Source organism: Mastomys coucha, unplaced genomic scaffold (assembly GCF_008632895.1).
Source record: "Mastomys coucha isolate ucsf_1 unplaced genomic scaffold, UCSF_Mcou_1 pScaffold20, whole genome shotgun sequence".
Classification (NCBI taxonomy): Eukaryota; Metazoa; Chordata; class Mammalia; order Rodentia; family Muridae; genus Mastomys; species Mastomys coucha.
In genome coordinates, this window is record NW_022196903.1 from 81,802,174 (window position 1) to 81,809,673 (window position 7,500).

Sequence of the window (7,500 nt, forward strand, 5' to 3'; positions counted from 1 at the left end):
TGGAGATGTGGTCTCAGACATGGAGCCATGGGCTCAGGCATGGAGACGTGGGCTCAGTCATGGAGACGTAGACTGGTTAGTACTGATGAATTTTCTTAGAGGCTGATCTGTCCTAGGCATGGCTTCCTCCTGCTGGCTTCCATCACTCTGGGATCAACAAGAAGGACGGAGCCCACTTCAGTGATTGCTGTATTTGTGTCCCTGTGTGGTCTCCACTGATAGGGTCTGAGACTGAGGACTTTAGCACCAGGGTATTTCGGAAATGGCAGAGCTTAGCTTTGGTGGCATTACCAAGAGACTCCATGTCACACAGAGCAGAGGAAGCCCAAAACGTGAGGATTCACCTTCACTCACAGTCTGGTTCCATGGGCCGGCCTGTGAGCGCACCACCTCAGGCAGGCCCCAGCCCAAGTCCACCTCAAAATAATGGAAGCTGGCCTCCTGGAGGCAGCCTTACTATGGTTGGTTCTGGAATGTTCCAGAAGGGTACAGTGGGATAAAGATTGGTTCTCCAGTGTGGGGAGGTAGTGGGACCTTTATGAGGTGGCACGTTCAGCTCACTGCTGGTGTGTCCTAAGTAGGAATTCTGGTTCCTCTTATTTTCTGCTTCCCTTCATGAGGGTAGAGCAGCTTTCTCTGCCTTTAGCTCTTACTTTTATATCCTGCCTTCAAAAGGCTCAAAGCACCAGGCCCAGGGACCATAGAGCAAGATGTCTGAAACTCTGAGGTGATAAACCTTTCTTCTTTTTAAGGTTCATTGCCTCAAGAATTATGTCAAAGTAACGGGAAGCTAACAGAAACCTGTTGTAACCAGTGTTGGAACCCAGCCACAATGCTCCTGGGTTCCTGACCCAAGAAGCCACGTCAGTCACATACATGGTCACTGCGTTAAGCTGTTGACTTTCAAGGGGGATTTCTTACTCAGAACTAGATAACCGCGGTGTACATGACTGTGACCCCAAGAGGCCACCAGGAGCAGGTCTAGTGGGCAAAGTCTAGGCCTCTGAGCCTGACAAGGTGAGTTTGACCCCCAGGACTCACACAGTGGGAGGAGAAAACCGATTCCTGAAACTTGTCTTCTGACCACCGTGTGTGTGTGATATGTATGTGCATGCATATGTACTTGCACACACACATTCGTACATGCAATAAAAATATTTTTTAAGACAGGCGGTAGTGGCAGATGCCTTTAATCCCAGCACTTGGGAGGCAGAGGCAAGTGGATTTCTGAGTTCAAGGCCAGCCTGGTCTACAGAGTGAGTTCCAGGTGACACAGAGAAACCCTGTCTCAAAAAAACAAAACTATGTGTGTATATATATATATATATATATATATATATATATATATATATATATATATATGATGTATTTATTTTACTTTATGTATATGCTTTGTCAACATGTATGTGTGTGCACCATGTGTGTGGTGTACATCATTGAGGAGACCAATTAGTCACCATGATAGAGCTGCTGCGTGCTGCCTCTCTCTTCCTCAGAAATGGAATACTAGGTTCTTACACAGCACAAAGTCACATTTGTCAAGCTCTCTTGCAGTCAGTTGTGGCCAGAAACCAGGCTTAGTTAGACAGACTGGGCTGGGACAATGAGTCCATGCAGTTTAGGAGGGCTCCCTGCCTGCCCTTGGCTCTGGGCCTGGGGCAGTCATGGTTTCTCACCTGTGCTACACAAAGTCCTCCTAGTGGGTCTTTCTGCCTTCTCCTTTGTTTCTGGCCTCCATGCATCCAAATGTGAATCAGGCTAAGTGCTTTCCAATGAGCCAAGAAAAAAAAAATCCAAGCTCCTTGCTGTGCATTATAGAGCTGGAAGACAGAACCTCTGGCACTTGGCTCCCACCTCTCACCTGGTCCCACCTCTTGCCTGTGCAGAAAACCTCATAGCACCTCTGATGACTTCATCTGATTGCTGTGGGGCCCCTGAAATGCTGTTCTTCCTACAAATAATGTTCTTTAGCTTGTTTTTGAAGAGGGTCTCTCTACATCCTGGAACTCACTATGAACACCAGGTTGGCCTCAAACTCATAGTGATCCATCTGCCTCTACTTCCCAAGTGTGGTACTAAAGGCGTTCAGTGCCACATCTGACATTAATAAAGTATGATTAAAGTTCTTTTTGTTTGTTTGTTTGTTTGTTTTTTGTTTTTTCAAGACAGGGTTTCTCTGTATAGGCCTGGCTGTCCTGGAACTCAATCTGTAGACCAGGCTGGCCTCGAACTCAGAAATCTGCCTGTCTCTGCCTCCCAAGTGCTGGGATTAAAGGTGTGCACCACCACCGCCCAGCTAATAAAGTTCTTATTTTGTCTTATTTGCATGCATTCATTGGGGTGCAGCTAAAATGTCCTTTGTCCCAGGATCCTGCCCGTGCCCCAAGCCTGGTTAGTTTCTCTTTAGCCCTTGCTTCATGGTGGTAGCTTGGCTCACCACTTGCTGTACATGAAATACGTCTTCTTCCTGTGGGCCAAGGCCTCTTTGGGGAGAAGGACACAGGAGTGGGTGGGGTGTTTGTTCATTTCCGCGGTCTCATGTTTGTTGAGAAACCTATATTTAATCTATGGTGGCTCATCTCTAGATCTGGGCTCCTGCCTCAGATGTGGAGACCCACAGCTTAGGAGCCCCATGGCTAACCTTAGGCTCTTGCTATCCACGCCCTCCAGAGACTTGTGAATTAACCCTTCCTAGAGCAGTAAAACCCTTGCCAGACCAGTGTCGGCTCTTGGCTGAGAATTCCAACTTGCTTCCCTTAAACCTTGTGTGGCAATCTATTTAAAGTTGTTTTATCCCACTGTCAATTACAAATTGACAATAAATCACCTCCAGTTTGGGCTTTGAGCTATCTGCCCTCTGCACATCTGGAGGAAGGTGGGGCAAACTTGGTTAGAGACAGAAGCTGATCTCCATTGACCACCTCAAAGTCATGGACCATAGAATTTCATGGGCTACTGAGGAACATGAATCTTTTTGGGCAAGAGGACCGTACTGTCCACCACATAGATGACAGCACGCCAGTTAGGCCAGGGAGCAGCTGTAACGTGTGCCCTTGGCATCCTTGTAACATGTATCATGTCCTAGGTGAACAATGTTTGGCCCTGAGGTGTGGGGCACACTGGGAAAGCCCTGTGGGAGGAGAAGCAACCCTTATTCCACTCTGTCAGAAGACAGAGGTCCTGGCCTTCGGGGCTGCATAGTGTTGATACAGCAAATGTCTCCTGTCAGGAATGGGATTGGCCAGTTTTGACGTGGTGTCTTCGCAGGAAGCTCTGGCTGTCTGTTATCATGTTGGAGAAACCTGGCGATGAGACAGTGCACACAGCCCACTGACATCACGGGCAGTCATGGGAGGAAGTGGTAATGTACGTGTCCACAGCCCAAGGTAAAGATCAACTCCTGAGCAGTAGGGACCTACAGTGGGCTGCAGGTGGCCAGCAGGCCAATGAGTACCAAGGACATTTGTCATGTGTGGCAAAAGGACTCAGATCTGGACTTGAATGAGTCTTGAGAGGCCCATAGTGGGGCAGCCTAGATGCCCAGGCAGCATGTGACCTCCCACTATGACAGGACAGGACTACTGTCATTGTGGGGAGGAAGACAACTTCCAGAGCCCACAGATCTCTTAGACTTCCATTTAGTGACAGTGACATGTGGGCACCTTGACTGGGAAAGGTGGGGCAGCTGGGGCTTGGTCCCATGAAGCCCTGATCATCCGATTGACTGACCACCCAGAGTAGCTATTTATAGACCAACGGAGAGTGGAGGATGTGGGGGAGGGCCACAGTTTAAAAGGAGGGCTGGGCTCATGCTACTTTTTGTCATGTGAGAAATCACCGAAGATCAAGACTGGGATCTGGACATACGGGCTCAGCAACAGCCTAAGGTGGAATTGGGTGGGGACAGCTGGGTTTCGTTGCTATGACATTCGAGACTGTACTGGCCTGGGCTGGACATCCCTTCAGAGGTTGGGTAATTCCTAGGGAATCCCAAGCTGAATGGAGCTGCTCTCATGTGCAAGCCATCAAATCCAGAGTGACATGAACCCTGCCACTTCATCCACACACACTCCACAGCCCTACTTTCAAGTGTCACCTGCTCCAGGCCAGGAGAGCCACCCAGGGTAGCCACAGTCCTGATTTCCTGCGATTCCCTGGGTCATCTTCACATCTTGCTCTCTCTCTCTCTCTCTCTCTCTCTCTCTCTCTCTCTCTCTCTTTCCTGTCCCTTCCCATAGAACCACAGTGAATACCTTTGCCATAGATCCCCTCCACTTGCCCATCTCATGCTTTCCTGACCCGCATGGCACACATGTTCTGTCCTCGGAGAACTGGTGGCTGCTGTCCCAATCTGTCTCCTGTGCCCTGGCCTCATTATAATCACCTTTCCATTGTTATACAGTAATTCCCATCAAGAGCTGCTTTGAATCCCTGCCCAATACCAAGCTCTCTCCACCTACTGCCACCACCAGTCATGGGGCAGGGGAACCATGTGACCAGCTCTGCACTGAAGCCTATGGTAGGGAGTGTAGCTGCCTTCCTCTCCAACTCTTCACAAGCATATTTCGAAAACCACCTTCAAGAGCTGTTTGCCACCAATGTGCACTAGGAGTCCAAGGAAAGCAGCTACCCACGGGCAAAGTCTCTACCTGGTGTGTCCTCCTCTGGTCCCTGTGTGGTTTGCGTCACCTCTTCCTGTCTGCTCTTCCCTGGGGTTAGTTCCCAAAGAAATTTCCAGCCAGTGAGTCCCTCCCTCGAGTTCTGATGCTTTCCCTGAAAGAGCAGTGACCAGAGGAGGCACCTGGTCAAAGAAAACATCAATAATGCAGTCCTTCTTCCCATCCTCCCACCTTGAGATTATACCCCTACTAGGGACAGATCCAAGGTCAAGCACCAAGGAATCATTCATCAGAGGATGAGGGGCAGATGGGAGGGGCCAGGGCTCCTGTGAACAGGTGAGGTGGTAGGGTGAACAGAGCTCTCTGTCAGATCGCTCAAGTAGCAGCTATTATTTGCCTAGGGGGCTGGGCTAGGGCACTCATGGGACAGACTTGATCTCCTCAGCCTGGCAGAAGCAACTGGGGAGAGCATAGCCTATTGATGAGGGAGAGGCTACAGGCCCAAGAGTCTGGGGATATGCAACAGGCCGAGTGGCTTCAGTACTGTGTCAACATCCAGGCTGCAGAGGCAGCCAACGTGGTGCCTGTTGGAATGTAGACTCTTCAACAACCTCACCTTTCACAGCCTCTGTCTAACTGTGCTCTGGAGCCTTGGAACTCTTCAAGTAACCCCCAGGGCAGACGACCTTGAGCCTACATAGCTCTCCCCAGGGTCGCCTTCTGCCATTCTTCTCCTCAAAGGCAGGAAGAGGGGCTTGGAAGGGGAGTCCCCAAAGCTGATGACGGTGGTTTGAATAAGGTATAGGTCAACTCTGCTTCAGAAAGGGACTAGCCCCAGTCTTTGCCCAACATCTCTAGTCAGCCTGGTCAATCTGCCTAGGCCTTATCTCCCCTGTCCATCAAAGGCTACCTGGACAAACCGGTCCTACCAGAAACCAGATCTGGCTGAGGTGAGGCCCCTCCTAGGGTGAGAGACAGCCCCTACCTCTACCCTACAGCATAGAGCTGCAGGCCCAGGTAGAGTTGGGGAGCCTTGCTTGTCCCCTTTCCTATGTAGAGCAGGGTTGACTCCAGGCAGAGTTTGACACACAGCCCAATAGACAGAGGAGCAATGCCCCATGCCACCCACTGCTCACCCTGAGTCAGAGGGACAGCCTGATTCAGCCAGCCACAGCCAGGGCCAGCAAGAGCAAAGGGCCCTGGCGGGGGAGAGGTCTTTTAGGGATCCAGGTGCCACCCGTAGGCTCCCAAGGCTACTATACTCATGAGAGTAAGCCTCCCACCTGGGAGGCTTCATGCTGTCCCTAGTTGGCCTTGATACGATTCATTTATCATCCCTCCTTAAACATGTATGAGAGAAGGAAGTCCAGAAGGGTTGAGTTCAGTCACCCAAAGGCACACAACTGGGACTTGGCTGAACTGGGGTAAGATTCCCGTCTGGACATCTTCCTATACCTCCGTGGGAAAAGTGTTTGGCTATGTAGTCTCTCTTTGCCCACTCCTCCTATATAGTTAGTTGTTTAAGAAAGATATTTTGTACTATTATATGCCTGGGGGGGATCTATGCAAGAGCACGCTGGTACCTGCAAAGGCCAGAGTTATAGGCAGTCGTGAGATGGTGGAGGTCTTGGGATTTGGATTTGGGTTCTCTGAAAGAGCAGCAAATGTTCCTCACTGAGTCCCAGCATATTTTTCTGTTTTTTTTTTTTTTTTTTTTTTTTTTTTTTTGAGATAGGGTTTCTCTGCGTAACAGCCCTGGCTGTCCTGGACTCCCTTTGTAGATAAGGCCAGCCTCAAACTCACAGAGATCTGACCGACTCTGCCTCCTGAAGGCTGGGATTAAAGGCATGCGCCACCACACTGGCTTGGCGTGGTTCTTTGAAAGGCTAGTTATCAGTCGAAACTACTGTGGAATTCTGAGCAACCTGGTGCTCCCCACCTGTCCCTTCTGAGTCACCAAGGTTTTCCCTGTGGTAGATAACAACATCACAGGGTTAATATAGCATGCTGGGTCTCTGTTCTGCACTGCTGGCCTGAAGCTCTGTCATCCATTATCTGCAGTGTGGAAAGCAATCTGGGTGGTCATTGCTCCTTTCAAACAGGGCAGAATGCCCAAGAGGGAAAGAACCCCCAACAGGTGACAAGGCAGGACCACCTTTCCCACAGGATAGCTCAGACCTGATGCCTACATAGGGCCTCAACAAGTCTCCATTCGATCGCCTGTTTTAGAGACTCTCCTGGGGAGGGAGGCACTGGGGCAAGTGGGGGGGTGGGGGTGGGGGATTCGGACAGCATAACCCCAGTGAGAACCCCACAGCTGGAGCAGAATGAGGAGCCTCGGCTTTCTAGCTGGAGTACCACATCCTCTGACACTCTCATCTCAGATACCCAGCCGCCGGACCTGGTCAGGCTGTAACGGAAAGAGCGAGAGGCTGTCTTCGCCGTAACTACATTCCCTGTATTCCGCTCTACCCCTCAAAGCACACTGGAAAGACATCGGCTAAGTTGGGGTGGGATTAGATATCTGTTGTCTACCATGATAAGTTTGAGGTCTGAGTTGTGCCTGTGGATCGGGGACCGGGGAGGTTCGCCCTTGTGCCCGTAGCCTCCACCGGAAAGCCTCGGACCTGTGTACTTCGAGGCACGGTGCAGAGATGCCCAGTGATTTGACTGGTTACTGGCAACAGGCGTGGAACCCCTCAACATCGCTCTCTCCTGCAGCCTGAAGCCCCCACTCCTAGGTCAGCTGTGAGTGGAGGTCGCCCAAGTGAGCAGCCTAGGCAGCAGCCATCGGGTCATCTGCATGACAAAGGCACACAGTGGAGAGGCACAAGAGGCTTCGGTGAGCCCAGCCTAGCCAGCCAGGCAGCTGCCTGCTAAG